The 17,779-nt window shown below is 40.2% G+C and overlaps 1 protein-coding gene across 9 annotated transcripts in view; it reads left to right on the top strand.

The window, feature by feature from the left end:
* ENOX1 (ecto-NOX disulfide-thiol exchanger 1) overlaps positions 1 to 17,779 on the top strand; it is a 611,398-nt gene that overhangs the window by 204,512 nt on the left and 389,107 nt on the right. For all 9 annotated transcript variants that reach the window (XM_061629891.1, XM_061629898.1, XM_061629899.1 and 6 more), the window contains exon 2: positions 802 to 887. The gene's annotated coding sequence lies outside the window, so the exon portion shown is untranslated. The remainder of the gene's footprint in view (positions 1 to 801; positions 888 to 17,779) is intronic.

Raw genomic sequence — 17,779 nt, forward strand, 5'->3', positions numbered from 1 at the left:
ATGTGAATTATAATGCCTTGTGTGGTTTGCGTCACAAATTGGGCTTGATTTTGTACTGGTGCAATTTCGACTTAATTTCCAAGAACCTAAATATAGCCTTTGGTGGTAGGTAGCATCACAGTGATACTGAAAGTGTAGTTAATCGCTTTAAGTGGATATTGAAGGTGCCAAAGAAAAGAAAGAAATACCCTGTAGTGGCAGCATGAGTTAATTTCATAAGAGTGCTCAGAGGGAATTGTGCCTTGCCTTAGCTCCAGTGTTATTTCCAATAAATATGAAAGTAATGTCTCACAGTGCTGCAACCTGTTTCGAGATCTCATGGGAAATATCACAAGATTACGTGATGAGTTTGAAATTAATCCATGGTTTTATTGAATTTGCACACACTCTAGTCTGATTTCTGGGTCTACTTACAGGAGATGGTAAATACCTTCATCCAAACCTGGTATTGCATTTTGTCTACTGTTATTTATTTAAATTAATCAAGTAACAGAAAAACAGAAGATGTAGCTTTATAAAATCGCTGGACAGCAACACATGGCAGTCTGCTGGTTTTATTTCTGTTTTTCAGCAGCTTTGTGATTTCACTGGTCAGCCTCCTTTTTTTAACAGCTCTTCCAGAAAGTAGTCTTTAATAGTTATGTCAAAGGCCTTTATTTTTTAACAAAAAATGAATTATGAAGAGAAAATAGAAGAGATTGATTCTTGTATAAATATGTGCTTGCAGGTGGTGAAGGTATCAGTTCCTGTGTTATTTCTGGTCTCACAGCCTTTTCTTAAAAATTGCACTTTTTATTTCAGGTTTCACTGGAATCTTGGGTGGAATCTTCGGTAACTGAAACTACCTGGCAGAGAGACACATTTCACCTTAAAGATATCATTGAAAAGTAGGTTGTCAAAATTTCCCCCCTCCTCTCAAAAAGCTTCTCTAACATAAAATATTTTATTTTTTAAAAGTGATTTTATTAGTAGTGTTGTTTTTGTCACCAGCATTGTGAAAAGTATTCATGCTGCAAAGCACAGTAGTTGTGAACTTTGAGTCAACTGCTTTGTGTTGTTTGACAGAAAAATTAAGTATAAGTTTAAATAACATCATCATCATCATCATTGTACTCTGCATTGTGCAGAGCAATCCAACACAGAAGAGGGTGGTGGGAATGGAGCTGGTGGAAGGAAAGGCGGAGCTGGTGAAAGGAAAGGCGGAGCTGGTGGAAGGAAAGGAAAGGAGCCGCCACATTCTACCATGGTTCAGGAGCGCCAGGGAGGGGAATATGCTTGCTGTGCTGGCAGGGCTCAGCGAAAGAAAAGAAAATGCTTGTTTCCTTTCATCACTCTTTTCCCTGCTGTAGCATCTGCTGGGACCGGGGGCTGCAGGTTGGAACCGAATGGGGCCAGGATGCAGTGTAAGTCCCGCTCCCCATAGTTCCACCATGACACACCCCCAGAATGCCCTTTGGGGGGGCTTGCGCTAGCCTTGGCTGTGCCAGCCAGGCCTCAGCTATGCCCTGATGGCTGTGGAGTTCCCTGGCTGTGCCATGGCTGTGCCCAGGTGGGGGATTTCAGCCTGCGCAGCCCGGCTGCACTGACACCCTCCCTCCTCTTCCTCTGGACATATGCTGCATTCTGATTCCCCTCAGCCTGGCATAAACACCCTGGATTGCACCCTAAGATACACACATGACTGTTGAAGAAATATGTAATAGTAGCTGGGCAGTTCTTGAATCCTGATAAGTGTAAGCATTTGTTTTTGAAAAACTGCACATTATTTCTAGTCCTGAGAATTGTAATAAATAACCAAAAAAGTAGGAAACGTGGCTAGTTGCAGGTAAACTCTTTGTAGCAGAATGGTAAACAGTAGTAGTTTTGCATGGTTCCTTATGCCTTTACGCACTTATCTGTCTTTTTACACGTACACTTATTTGTACACCAAACTTCTTAAATGTTCATATCATCAACACAAATTTGACATCAAAAGATCAGGTTCATTTCCTATAACAAAGAATAGGTTTTAAAATAAATCTATGCATAATTTGCAAGGTTCTAGGCAGGCTGAGCGTACCTTTCCTTCACAGAGTTTGAATTATATTACAACGGTAGTAAAGTCCATTTTGAATTGCTTTGATAAAAGCATCAATGCAAAAAAGTACCTTGAGAATAAGTTCTGCTGTAATTGGTACTGGTTCAGTTTGAAGTGCTGAATGTGCTTGTCTCCCACACTTTTGCAAGCAATACAAACAGATGATTGTTCAGAACAGAAAGAAACCAAAAGGAAAAAGAAAAGGTTGGAATCAATGGCCTCCTTGGAAAGGCTGCAAGAACAGGTTATTTTTAGTTGTTGACAGCTTTCAGATGCCTTAGGGTGCTGTAAGGAAGAGGAAGACCAAATGTGCCAAGGAGCCACTGATTCATGTTGCAGAGAAACAAATTTAGGATGGCAGTAAGAAAAAATTGTGCATTAAAGCAAAGCCAGAATGTATCCTGCAAAGTTGCAAATGCAAATGGTACAACAAATCTCTTTTGGATTTTTTTAAAAAATTAAGATCTTTTGTATTTAATTTTAGTGAATAATGAAAACTAGCATTCCTACAAGGCAGGAGGCAAGCAGGCTGCGGGTTACCTACCTTTTAAAGTTCATGCTTGGTGCAGGAGCTGATACACTATTCCTACTATGTAACCTGGTGACCCAATTAGTTCTGCACTACTTTGCATAGTAGGAATACTTTGCGTAGTTTGCATAGTAGGGATTTCAAAATCAAGTAGGAAAAGGGTCGTTTTTTTGCCTACCATGCTCTGTATCTCCTGTGAAATCATTTATTTAATTATAAAATATTATACTGCTTAATATAATAAGAATGTGTAAGCAGTTTACATAAAAATAATAAAAATACAACATTCAATAAAATTCTCTAAAACTAGATAAAATGAGTTAAAAACAAAACATAACTGTATAACACAAATAAAACTAAGAAGTGCTCAAAAATTGAGTCAGAATCTTACCAAGCTTGGATTATTTTCAACTCAGTACTAAAGCTGAACATTCCATCAGCGCAGTGATTTCTCCTTTCTCAATGGAACATTCTCCTCCTCTCCATCTGTGTTTTCCCTAACCCTCCAGAGCAGATTTGGGGATGCCATGGTACACACATGGGAGGAGGAGAGAGGAGAAAGTTCCATTGCGTGAGCAGTAATCCTTGAGCTCGGACAATTATTTAGTTGAGTCCCTTGGGTATAATATACGTTTTAAAGAGGCATTTAAAGGCCATTAAAATTGGCACACTTGATTGGCTACAGGGGTAGTGTAGGGGTATCCAGCTTTTGGCTGATAGCTAGTTAATAGTTTAATTAAGTATATCTACTGTATATCATGCCTTTCCTAGAACAAAATGTTCAGCTCCCTTCACCTGTGGTGACTTTTTGTTGAAGGAATTAGATACCCACCCTACTTTATCTGTGAATGGGACAGTCATGTGTATAAACAAACGTGCTTCTCTAATCATGTTTAATTTGGCTCTAATAAATTACAGAGCAGGAAGGTAACAGTAGTGAAATTATGTGAGTGTCTTGTGGCTTTAGCTGGTTGGTGAGAATGCTGGCTCAGGAAGGTAGTGCCTGGAGTCAGATTCCCTCACTGACCTAGAACTTGCTGGCTAATTATATATTTTACATACATCCTATTCTTCCAGCTGAGGGTAATAGTGTTTTCCCTTCTCCTTGGCATAACTTATGGTGTATAAGTTGTAAAGAAAGAGAAAAGAGGTCCTGCTTTCAGCCTTAGTTCACATCATACTTCTGGGTCCGGACATTGTTGTTGAGGAAAGAGATGATGATTACACGGGATGTCATTGACAACATGATTACAAGGTTAGTGTGTCAGCTCATTATTAAAGGAAATTATGGATAATGAACAAGACCATGGTAAGCCTTCTTTCATAGGCCTTGGCTAGGATCCAAAGAAGCGTTTGAGGGAAGTCATGCTGGCGAGCATTGGGCATCATAATTAACACAAACTCTGTTGATAAAATATTTTTTTATTTCAGTATTGTATTGTTTTTATTTGTTCAAACAAAACAATACTCATCTGTTGAAAAGATAGTTGTGATACTTTGCTTGAATTTTCATATTTTTCTACTGAATATGTTTTATCATAATTTTCCAAGTAGTTTGGGGACTGAATCAGTCTTAGCTGCCCTGATGGATACCTGTATCGAGAGTGGAATGGGGTGTGTGTGCTTCTTCTTCTTGATCTCTTGGCAGCTTTTAACACCATTAACCACAGTATTCTCCTGGAACAGCTCTGTGGGATGGGTATTGGGGACACTGTTTTACAGTGGTTCTGCTCCTACCTACAGAGTCATGTCCAGAAAGTAGCATTGGAAAATTGTGTTTCAGCCCAGGGTCTTTGCACTGTGATGTACTGCAGGGTACATTCATATCCCCAAAGCTGTTTAATAGCTGTATGAAGCCATTGGTGTGGTCATTAGGAGTTTTGGGGCAAAGTGTCATTAGTACACTGATGACACTCAGCTCTATTTCCATCTAAATCAGGAGAGGTTGTGCATGTTTGGACCATTGTCTGGGTGCAGGAATGGACTGGATGAGGGCCAATAAGATGAGCGTGAGCTCTGGGAAGATGGAGGCACTGTGGGTTGGTGGTTCCCATGTCTGGGAGATTGGCCATGTGATTGTACTGGATGGAGTTGCACTTCTCTGAAACAACACATTCGGAGTTTGGGAGTGCTGCTGAATCTATCTTTGTTACTGGAGGCTTGGATAGTCTCAGTGGCTAGGAGTGCCTTTTACCAGCTATGGCTGGTATACCAGTTACAGCCATTATCGAACAGTGATAATCTGGTCATTGTGATTCATGCATTAGTAACCTCAAGACTCTATGTAGGCCTGGTACAGAGGCTCCAGCTGGTGCAAAACACTATGGCTAGACTGTTATGGAACAGACTATTGCCAGTACATAATTCCAGTTTTGTTTTCATACACTGCCAAACCTTCCTGTGGCTGCATGGGAATGCTATTGCTGTTGTTTATTGTTATGTTTTATAGTGTGATTTATTTTTGTTTTGTTTTAACATTGTGTAAGTTGCTGGGGACCTTTGGGTATCAAGCGACTAATAAATCTTCTTCTTCTTCTTCTTCTTCTTCTTCTTCTTCTAATAATAATAATAATAATAATAATAATAATAATAATTGCTCAAAAGCTTGCACTAGCCATCCATACACTACTAAGCAATGTTCAGGGTTCTTGTATTAATTTACAAGTCCTTTTAGAAGTTAGGTCCAGGATACCTCAGTAACTACCTGATCCCTTATATCCCTGGTCAATCACTATAGTCTTCGAGGGAGTCATTGTTAGTAGTCTCTCATGGCTTGGATACACAGCTCATATCTACCAGAAGCTGTGCCTTCAGTGTTGTGGGCCCAGTTTTATGAATCTCCCTTCTAGTTGAGGTGAGACAAGCCCCCTCCCTGTTTAACTCCCAGCACCTACTCAAGACTTTTTTATTCCAGTAGGCATTTTAACGGAATTCAGATTGTATAATTTTAACTCTTTATTTTCATTGTTCTGAGTTTTTGTACACCACTTAAAGACAATAGCAATTAAGCAGTATATAAATACTCTAAATAAATAAATAGAAAGACAGGCTATTTTTTTAAACAAAATCAGTTTACTACCATTAAACCGTCCATGGTCTTGCATTCCTCCTGTGCTATATGACTCATTCTAATAGTGAAATCAGATGGTGAGTGCTGACAGGATGGGAGCTAAAATGGAGAAGCCTGAGGTTTGTATAAGTACCACCTGCCATCCCTCCCCCCCAAAAAAACCTTAGAAAAAGGAAACCTCTCCAGGTAAAGCAGCACCCTAATGAGGACTAAACATGCCCAGTACCACAGAATGTTGAGTGTCAATTGGAACAGAAAAGGGAGGGGAAAGAGTATACTGGAATATACAGCATGGCTAGCTAACTGGCTGGACCTCTGAAAGGAGCATTCCTGTTAGGAGATGAGGATATGGTGCAACATTTTGATATATTTCTGCCATAACCTTTCTCCTGAAACTCTGCCACCTTCCGTTAATAGATTATGGCCTTGGGTTGACTTCAGCAACTCTACCCATTCTCTCTTGCTGTCCCTTATGTCTTCACATCCTTCCAAGATTCCATGTTGAGCTTTAAATCTCTCCTCAGAGCCCATCTATGAAGTCCTTGATAGAATGAACTGATCAAATCAAGCCAATTTTAATTTTAATTATATATTTTAAAAATACAAGTTTAAACTTCCTTTTGTTGACAAAATGCAACCATGATTTAAATTGCCAAGAAAAAAGACTGGTTGAAATTAATACTTAGTTTGGAGGATTGGAGAGTGCAATGTATGAATGCAGCCCCGTTCAGACAGTAATCTAAACCGTAAATGATCATAAATGACCCTTGGGTTTGAGTACTTCTCCCAAACTCTCCTTGTTTGTACACTAGAAGAGGAGACTGAAAACTTCCTCTTTCACAGGTCTATGTTACATCTGAACTAATCAAAGTTAGCTAACAAAGCAAGGTATTTTTATTTTTTATGTAAAACACTCAAGAGATTTTTATTATATTAAATATATAATAAATTATAAATGCAGTATAAAATTTTAAAATAAATAAATAAATGTAAATTTTATTTATTTACATAAATTATTTTATAATTTATAATTATTTTATAAATTACATTATTTATTTATTTATTTACATAGCCCAGGCTATGGTCTAAAGGCACATGAGGCCAGCTCCCTGCTGAAGCTAAGCAGGGTCAGGTCTGGTCAGTGCTGGAATGGTAGACCGCCTGGGAACCATATGTAAGCCGCCTTGGGTTTCACAAAAAGAATGACAGCGTATAAATGTAATAAATAAATAAATAAATGTCAGACTACAGTTTGATCCTAGTTTGTTTTAATTAATTTTGGTTAGAACAAACTACAGTTCCCAGAACTCTTGACTTAGCATGGTGCTGTGATTTGTCTTGAGTGAAAGTAGAAACTGTCACTTATTTTATCTGGCAAGTGACAGAGGAGAAGAGAGCAGGAGAAATGTGTGCTAGCCTGAGGCTCACACTGGTACATTCACAATAGTCTACTCTAAACCGTAGTTTAGAATTAGTGCTAAGAAACTTCTCTGCTTGAAAAAGGAATATAGATTAGGCAAATTTCCCTAAACATTACTTGCGTGCATTATGCAATTTAGGGAACTGTATACTATATTGATTGAAAATTTATGTTACTAGAAATTTTGAAACAAATTGACAATAAAAGCTTGCCTATAAGGTCTGAAAGGTATTGGGGAGAGAGGGGATAGTAATGGTTTGTAGCTAAAATTGTGTGAAACCTCTCACACATGCATACCCTAGGATCTTAACCAAGATTTTCTCATCCCAGTTTCTTCCCTCAAGCATAAGAAACCATGTCCACCTATATTCAGGATTTTCCTGCTGGTATTATGGTTTTGAAATGGAAATGAGATCTTCATAATTTTCCATTCAGCCCTGTAGTAGGGGGGGAATGGGGGACACCCCCCACAGCTGTGCTTTGCCTCCCCTCCAAATGTTTTGGGGAGCAACTGTCTTTTTAATTTTGTGACATGACAGACACTGACAACCTCCATTTAAAGAATGATAAATTGTTTTAAGAACAGGAGCAATTTAAGAATAGGATCCTCTGAAAAATTCAGTGAATAAGGCAAGGCAAGTGCACAACAAAAGCCTCATCTGGAAGAGCCCCCCCCAAAAAAGTTTGCTCACTCAAGATTTTCCCTGGCTGAGGGTGGATTTTTTTATTATCACAATTGGCCTATAATTACTTAAATGAACCTGAAAAAACAGCCCATATAATAACACGACCTTGAAGAGTTAAATATTACACCTTTATATTCTGGGCTAGAGTTAAATTCTACCCCATGGAGTTTCCTTTGCTCTACTTTTCAGTTTCAGTTTCAGTTGTATTCTCTAGCCAGGCAGCATGTTTGTTTGCCTGCAGTAAGAAATAGTAGTTTGTTTGTTTGGCAGTTATTACATGAGTAGAGCAGGATTGCTGAATAGTGAAATAGAGATAATCTAAAGTAATCTGAAAAAATGGCTACCCTAGGTTACCCTTTACTCTTTTAAAGCAGTCACTGTATTCACAATCACAGCAGCTATTTTTTTCTTCTTTTTCTTGTGTACTTGATGGCAAAGAATGAAAACAGACCTAGAGGAACAGAAATATTAGCTAGCTGGGTGGCCAACCACCTAGGCTGTAACTCAGGCCTAATTTCTGATTTTCCCAATATGTGTAGCTCAGCATGAAGCCTTTTCAGGGTTTCTGGACAGAAAAATCAACCCAGCAACAAGTTAAAAAAATCCAATTCCATTCCACAATTAGTTTCCAAGTGCTTAGTTAGTCCTTTATATAGCAACCAGTTAAAAAGTTTTCTCTTGAATGTCTTGAAGGAAAATCTAAAAGTCAGGAACAAGACTAGAAGGAGGGACCCTCAAGGAGGAGTTAATAAACACACCCTATAGCATTTACTTTCTCTCTGCTTTTCTCTAAACTTGTAGTATGGACAGGTTTGTTTTTCAGGTGAAATCTAAAACTGAGACACCTGATGCAACATCAAAGCAAAGTTCAGAAGCCCACTGTCATTACTAAAGTAGTCCAGTTCATGAAGAATCAGAACACAGGGACAGACCATAGGTGAAAGAGGACTGTAGCTATAGGCAAAGTCAAGCTTTTGGGCCTGATGTTCCTGGGAATCTCTCAAAAAAGGGTGAGACAATTCAACATATTAAACTTCATTCATATAAGTTCACACATGTCCTCTCCACCAGTGAGAGTGTGTGTGTGGGAATTGGCCAGCGCTTTGCGCCTCTCCCCTCCATGCCCCACCTTGAATTGTGGCTCCCCACCTAACAAGGAAGGCTGGCTCCAGGTCTGTCTCAATCTGTGATATTAGTGTACACTCAGTAGTGCAATTTGTTGTGAACCCCCTCTGTATGCACCCTGACAGTGGCATGTCATCCCCCCTTCCCTAATATGTAAGTTAAATTATTATCTATGATAGTTAAACAGACCTGTTGTGTTCAGAGATAATGTCCCTCTGAATTCCAGGTGCTGGAGGAAAAATCACCAGGAGCGGGAGAGCAATTGCTGTTATGTCCCGCTAGTGGGTTCCCTGGAAATATCAAAGCTGGCTGATATTGGATACAACACTTGGAATTTGATGGACCCTTGTCTGATTTTGTTTGGTTGTTCTTTTGAGTACACAATCTATGCTTTCTTTCATGCATGTTCCATGTTACGACCTGAGAGACCAGGGTTCGAATCCCCACACAGCCATGAAGCTCACTGGGTGACCTTGGGCCAGTCACTGCCACTCAGCCTCAGAGGGAGGCAATGGTAAACCCCCTCTGAATACCGCTCACCATGAAAACCCTATTCAAAGGGTCGCCATAAGTCGGGATCGACTTGAAGGCAGTCCATTTCCATTTCAACCTTCCATTCAGTTTTAATCGTACACAGATGATTATACCTTTAACACTCCAACAAATAATGCTAAAGCTCCTTTCATCAGGAGGTGGTAGGAATACTGCTAAGTAACTTTTCTACTGTTCTAGTCCCACTGCTTCATTTTTGTCATTGACTGAAAGTTCAAGGGTTTCGTTTATTTCTCACTATTCAGCAATTTTTCTCTGTTTAACATGAGATATACAGAACCTTTTGTCTCCATTTTGATGACTTATTTATTGTGTGAATTATCTGTCTTTTCTTTCCCCTTTATGAGTTTCTTCAGGAGGGGAACCTGCTCCCTTAACAGGGAAAAGAAATTTCAATTGTTTCAGAATATTTAGAAGTGTAAGATAAATTATTCTGGTCACTTATATGTTTGCTAATCAATGTATTGGAAAACTATTGCATTCTTTTTGTTTGTTTAAAAGAAAACACTACCATTTTGATCTCTGATAATGTAATACATCACAGAGGAAATAGATGGGTGCAGCTGAGAGTTTTTCACTATCTTTGTATAGGGCTGTAAGAATGTATCTATTTCCATTCTCACCTGTGTTTGTCGCATACTGCACTGTGTCCATTCTGCTACAGGTTGGCTTCTGACGAAAATGGCATTATTCGCGTCACTGTCTGCTGTGGCAGAATTTTACATAATTAATTACATTATTATTAAGTTATTCCACACCATTTCCATGCAAAGGTCATTCATTTTCATGCAAAGGAAATGCAATGCAAATTGGGTGGGATGGGGACATCAATTACACATAGAATCATAGAATAGTAGAGTTGGAAGGGGCCTACAAGGCCATCGAGTCCATCGAATATAGTTTGTGGACAGAAAACAGCAGCAGCAAATACCGATTGTATTCTGGGGAAGGCGATTGAGCGTGCAGTGGCCATTCAACTGCAAACCCATCTGGATGAAGGCTGTCATTTAGATATTTTACAGTCTGGTTTTAGGCCAAAACATGGGGTTGAATCTGTTTTGGTCACATTGGTTGATGACTTGAGAAAAGCTTTAGACAGAGGAGAATATACCTTCCTCGTTCTTCTCGATTTGTCTGCAGCCTTCGACACGGTTGATCATAACATCCTTCTAGATCGATTAATGTCTATGGGTGTTCAAGGAGTTGTTCTGCGTTGGTTTTGCTCCTACCTTAGCGAAAGAACTCAAAGAGTAGTATTGGGGGATGAGGTTTCCGAGCCTTGGCCACTGGATTGTGGAGTGCCGCAAGGCTCGATTCTTGCCCCAGTGCTCTTTAACGTCTATATAAGACCGCTAGGTGATTTTATTCGGAGCGTGGGCCTACAATTTCATCAGTATGCAGATGACACCCAAATTTACCTCTCCTTTAAATCTTCTCCACAGGTGGCTGTCACACAACTGACCAAAGGGCTGGAGTTAATAGGGGAATGGATGTCTAGGAATAAATTGCGATTAAATCCTGAAAAAACTGAAATCCTCTTGGTGGGTGATCAGTCTAATTTAGGGATAACTCAAGTGACTTTTAACCAAGTCACAGTTCCCTTGAGTGATCAAGTCCTCAGTCTAGGTGTCATCTTAGACTCTCAGTTGACTATGGAGGCCCAGATAGCGGCGGTAAGCCGATCCGCACTTTATCACTTGTCCCTGATTCGAAAAATCTGTCCATTTCTCCCTAAGCATCTACTACCGACTGTAGTAAGTGCCCTGGTTCTCTCCCGTTTGGACTATTGTAATGGCCTGTATGTAGGTTTACCCTTGAGAACTATGCGTAAACTTCAACTCGTTCAGAATGCGGCGGCACGTCTTATCAAGGGCTGCCATTGGAGAGATCACATCACTCCAATCCTTCGGGAACTTCATTGGCTCCCGATTGTGTCAAGGGTGAAGTTTAAAATATTGGTCATAACTTACAAATCCTTTATCGATGCTGGTCCATGTTACTTGAAGAATAGACTTTCTCTTCTTGGAGAAGGTGGTCTCACTAGATCTTTAGCTGCTAGATTTCTTGTTGTTCCTTCAATCAGAGTGGCTAAATTAGCCGGCACTAGGTCTAAAGCCTTCTCTATTGCGGCTCCCTTACTATGGAATACCTTGCCAGTTTCTGTTCATCTAGCTCCATCACTTTTGTGTTTTCGGAAGCAGTTGAAGACCTGGCTTTTTGATTAGGCGGGATAAAAAAATTATCAGAGCTGTGTAGTTAAAGGTGTGGATTGGTCTTTTGTTTTCTGTGATTTTAATTTGATTTAATTGACTGTTTTGTATTTTGTGTTTTGACATGTATTTGTATTATATTTTTATTGTACGTCGCCTAGAGTGACAAGATTTTACCTACCAGATAGGCGTCTAATAAATTTTAGATAATAATAATAATAATAATAATAATAATAATAATATTCACTGGATTGATTTCCATTCTGAACATGGGATGAATAAGCAAACATTGGCAATTTCTGCTCCCATTTCCATTTCTGTGTGAATTCTCTGACATCCTTATCTATCTTTGTTTGTAGAAGCCATCACATTCCAATCCACAGCCTGCCCCAAATAGTGCAATGCACATGTCTGGATGAGGGTAAGGGGTTGTTGGCCCAATTGTGTTTGCACAACAGATGTATTACCCAGTTGCAAACAGTTTCACACTGTGAAAGAAATGGGCTGTTTGTATGGACCTTGCTTTTACAGACCATTGTGTATTACATGAACAAAAGCTCTTCCCTGTCTGTTGGTTTCATAGGGTTGTGAGGTTAACTTGCTATGCCTACCTTGTCCTGGGATTCAAATGGGAAGTGGAAAATCCACTGATGATTTGGAGGATGTCACGTCTCTTGCCTCAGAGCTGGGAATTAAAAACCCCAATACTTTGTGGTGTCTGTAATCTGCTGGGCAGAGCCTGTGATTGGCAGGGGGACAAATAGGGAGAAGCTTTTTTTTAGAGCTGGCTAACTTTGAGGCGGGCCAGTGTGGAACTTGGGAGACATCAAAGCTTTTGTACGCCTGGGAAAGAGGTGGCAAGAAGACCGTACTGGGATCATATTGAATACAATTTGGTTGTAAATTTGAGACAGGGAAAGAGTATTGTGTTTAACCCTTTATTTGTTTCTTCTTTTTGCTCCCTTGGTGGTTATGCTGGTTTTCTGTGTCTTTTCCATAGAATACCTTTTCCCTAAAACTCCTTATTTTTGTCTTAGCAAACTTTTTTTGTCTTGTTCCTTGTGGTCTCTCATTATTCACCACCCATGTCTGAAGCCAAAACACATGTTAATTGGAGGTACTCTTGGGAAGACACAGAAAAGGGTTTTTTGCTTTTGTTGTTGTTTAACCTGGGTGATAAAGGGTAGCCTTTATCTGGTGGCAGAAGGTTCTTGATAAGGGGAGAATGGGATGAGAAGAGTATACTCTTACGTTAGCTGGGAACTCTATTCGATCATTTGGCACAGGAACAAGGGTGGCTGGGGTGCCATCCCACATTCAAAAAGAGGTGCAAAAAAGATCACTAAAAGTGTGGGCCATGTTTCACTGGGGAAGGGAAATGTTTGTGAAATATGCACATGCCCCTTTTCAAATTGGACTGATACTTCCTTGTGGGTATTGTAGGGGTGTGCAGATACAGTGTAGGCATGGAAGGCCATTGTAGTCATATCATGAAACATAACATTTGTTTAAAAACTAATAATTTTGTGGGCCCCAGGATATTGTCTGAAGCCATATGATGTAACAACCTTGCCAAATCTAAAAGTGAATAATTTCTTATGCTCCTGCTTATGTCCACTGGTTCAACTGTCAGCATGCCCTAAAATGTTCTCTCTAACTGCAGATGTTGATCCTGCTTCTTTGACATGATAATGGGCCAGGAGCCCACTACAATTCTCAGATTAGGTCCATGCTGCACTGGGGGTCAGCTGTCAAGGGCCAGCATGATTTGGAATCTGTTGCGGTTTCACAGCCCAGAAGGGGGCTCACTGACAAGAGCTCCTTTGACCTGCTGCTCCTTTATCATTGCCCTCTGAAGTTTCATTCACCTCTCACTCTGGCTCAGACAAAGGGGGATTGTTAGATACTGCTGCCTGCTTGCTCATTGGCTCTCTATCTGGCAAGCAACCAAGTGATAGCAATGATGAGGAAGGGGAGTCATAGCAGAAACAATTGGCGATGATGATGGTGAGGAGCAAGACTCACTGCAGGAGGAGGGGCATGGAGGGTGTCTTGCCCAAAGGTCCTCCGAAATCTGGAACCAGCGCTGCCAGAGGTATTCGCACAAAACTAAGCTATAGGAAGAAACATTGGCTAGGAAGACCCCACTCTCTCCAGTGCCTTATCAGCTTAATGATTAATTCTGTAGTATAGTCATGAGTATACTATTATTATTTGGAAGCTTTTCTGTAAAAAAAACACAAACCCTCATAGCAGCATACAAAATCAATGCTGTAGCATTCCTGTAACCTTGATCACACCACACACATCTATTTACTGGCCTTATTGTGTCCCTCGTGTACCAGCTTTTGCAATGGATCCCTTTGTAATCCATCAGGGTACTAGCTGGCTGAATTTCTGAAGGATCAAAAGATAAACATAAACACTCATTCACTGTACGGATACTTCCACGGTCTACAGAAAACATTTGTTGGCCAAGAATTAATTTAATCCTTCCTGCAGTTCTACTGACTAAATTTTAAAAGCTGAGATGTTCACAGCCCTGAGCTGACCTTGCCAAGACATAACTGGTATACGCTGAAATCTCATTATAGTGAAATCATTGGGGAAGCAAAGAAATCCAGCTTCAGATATTTCTTACTGTGCTGTATGAGATAAAAGAAAAAAGGCTGAGAAATAAGATTCAGGTAGAGTTGTGTTGTGGCTACAGTGTTTTCACTTTTTTGTCTTTGCTTTTAAAAGCCTTTTAAAATGGTCCTGAAGAAATGAGTATTTTGTGTTCAGCAGCTTGTCCTTGGTGTGATCTCCTTCTGGTGGAGCCTGGTATATGTTACATTGCAAGCCACTTTCTCCTTTTTGAACAACCTTTTATGAAAGAAGGTATTTTTGAGAACAAAGATTGATCTGTTGAGAAATGACAAATAGTATTTAAGCATTGTAATTCAGTTATTTGAAGGCTATTGCAGACCTCTTATATGCAGGCTTGTGGGGGGTTTGGAGGAGGGGCTGAGGCTGTGTAACCCAGTTAACATTTTGAAAATTCAGAGAGGCAGAAATGGATACCATCCTAATTTAGTTAAAGTTAAGGCACATTAAGCTGAAAATTCACTAATACACAAAAAACCCTTGCGGTTTAAGAATATACCTATAGCCAACAGATATTTCTATCACTTTAAAAAGCAGGGAAATTGGGCAGCTATAATGAATGCACCAAGGGACCAGGAGACCTGACCTCCTCTCTGAGATATTGTACTGCCCTACAAATTTGTCAAAATGCAAATACAATTTGGGTTGGTTTTTCACAGTCAAATCCACTTCCTGTGTAGCTTGGAAGAATTTGGTAACTTGAGCAGATCATCCACCCCAATTCTGCCTGCATTGTGCCCCCTTGGAGGCTAGGGAGGTAGTGGTGTGGTGGCTCCTTGAAAGGAAGATGCCCATCTGACTTTCCCACTTGGTTCATGTACACCTGAGTAAAATTGGGGTGGGCAGGCCACATAAAATGGATTGTTTCCTGTCCTGATTTCTCTTTCCTGGCCCCCAAGGTAGCTTTTGCCCCCAAGGAGCAGGGGGGCTAGTGGGGGAGGACAAGGAAGACATTGGCTCAAAGATCTGGTGCGGGGTATGTAAGGGAGAATAGGTGAGTGGGCAGAATGGTTTCCCTTGAGCAGCCTGAGTGAACACTGAAACTGGAGAGCCTCTCTGATTTCCTCTGTAATCTTTAGTATTTTAACTCCTTAATTGCTGTGCCTGATCTCTTTGGGACCCTATGGCACACACATGCATGTGTGCGTGTGCACATGCACACCCACACCCACACATGCAAAACCTGGCAGGCACATACTCAAGGGAGATTACAGTCTGTCATTCTCCCTTGCTTGCTTTCCCCTCCACCCCCATTTGCATTTGTAAGTGTGTGTGATCATTTTATTCATGGGTTTGGGGGAGGAGAAGTTTTCATCCCCTTGAAAAACAGCAGAGCTACATTGAATGTGTATGCAAGCAATGGTGTTTGTGTGTGTGTGTGTGTGTGTGTGAGAGAGAGAGAGAGAGAGAGAGAGAGAGAGAGAGAGAGAGACTGCAGCCTGCTAGTTGACACTTAATAGAGTTTAGCTGGATTCCTGATATGGCTGAATTATTTTATGTGCCTTCTAGCTACTTATACTGGTTCAGAGAGAGAGAGAGAGATGCTTTGTAGAGAATTATCAATATTATAATTACTATTTATTCACAAGTGTCCACTGGTATTGAATTGGACTCTGTAATTATTGCCCATTTACATTCCTTTTCAAATGCATTGCAGAGGAGATTAAGGCAGATAATCAAGTCAGTATCTTCCCCTCTGCTGCTTACAATCAACACCTCATTCCCCCACTGCCACTTTCTGTCTGTCAGTTACAATCAACATTTCATTGACATCAGTGAAAGGGAAATACACATTTGAAGAGCTCACATAGAAAGTAGATCAATCAAGGTATCGCTCACCCTCCTCTAGGATGCACACCTTAACATGGTGAGGGGGTTTGAGAGTGTCAAAGAAGCTGAGAGCAATGCCATCAGGAGTCTAGACCAAGAGGTCTCTGTATGGATGTGAAAGTTGGACAGTGAAAAAAGCGGATAAGAGAAAAATCAACTCATTTGAAATGTGGTGCTGGATGAGCGTTTTGCGGATACCATGGACCGCGACAAAGACAAATAATTGGGTGTTAGAACAAATTAAACCAGAACTATCACTAGAAGCTAAAATGATGAAACTGAAGTTATCATACTTTGGACACATAATGAGAAGACCTGATTCACTAGAAAAGACAATGCTGGGAAAAACAGAAGGGAGTAGAAAAAGAGGAAGGCCAAGCAAGAGGTGGATTGATTCCATCAAGGAAGCCACAAACCTGGACTTACAAGATCTGAACAGGGTGGTTCATGACAGATGCTCTTGGAGGTCGCTGATTCATAGGGTTGACAGAAGTTGAAATCAGCTTGAAGGGTCATAACAACAACAACATGCTATCAATGATTTTAAAGTGAATTTAAAAAAGTGAATTGCAAAAGAAGAAGAATGAATTGGAAACCAGTCTCGGAGAGTTGCTACTTCAAAATTCTCTCCACAAAGATAGAGAATATCAGAAAAAAGAATTAATCCAATGGTAAATGCAGTTATTGCAGAAACAGAGCCCATTGCTAGTGAGAACAGAAGAACACAAGAGGAGCCCTTCTGGATCAGACCAGTGGCCCATCTAGTCCACCATCCTGTTCTCACAGTGGCCAACCAGTTGCCCATGAGAAGCCTGCAAGCAGGACCTGAGCACAGGAGCACTCTCCCCTTTTGCGGTTTCCGGCAACTGATATTTATTTATTTATTTAAAATATTTCTATCTCACCCTTCTACCCTATAATAGGGCACTCAGGGTGGCTCACAATAAAATCGAACATGTACATAATAAAAATTGTACAAAATAAATATCACAAAAACATTAAAAAATTAAAATACAAAAAATGCAATTAAAATACATAAAATACGATAGATAGATAGATAGATAGATAGATAGATAGATAGATAGATAGATAGATAGATAGATAGATAGATAGATAGATAGATAGACACACATACATATATATATAAGGAGTGGTACTGAAGGGACTACAGAGGTAAAAATTAACATAGAAGGCATAAAGTCAGTGTCAGGCTCTACCCTCAGTCCCTCCGAAAGGCTCTCCAGAACAAGATCATTTTCAGATTTCTCTGGAAAACCATCAGGGAGGCAGCAGAGCGGTCTTCTTGGGGTAGGGTATTCCAGCATACTAAATCTGACTATGGTGGCAGAGCACAGCCATCATGGTTAGTAGCCATTGGTAGCATTATCCTTCAAGAATTTGTCTAACCCTGTTTTAAAGCCGTCCAAGTTAGTGATCATCGCTGCCTCCGGTGGCAGCAAATTCCATAGTTTAACTACGTGCTGCATGAAGAAGTATCAGAAGTAGTTAATGCACTATTTGGTCCTGTGGAAATATGCACTAACTTCCAGATTATTTATGGCACCCTAGCTGTCATAAAGATCCTCCATAGTGCAGAGTGGTAAGCAGCGGTAACGCAGCCGAAGCTCTGCTCA

Source organism: Rhineura floridana, chromosome 5, assembly GCF_030035675.1.
Source record: "Rhineura floridana isolate rRhiFlo1 chromosome 5, rRhiFlo1.hap2, whole genome shotgun sequence".
NCBI lineage: Eukaryota > Metazoa > Chordata > Lepidosauria > Squamata > Rhineuridae > Rhineura > Rhineura floridana.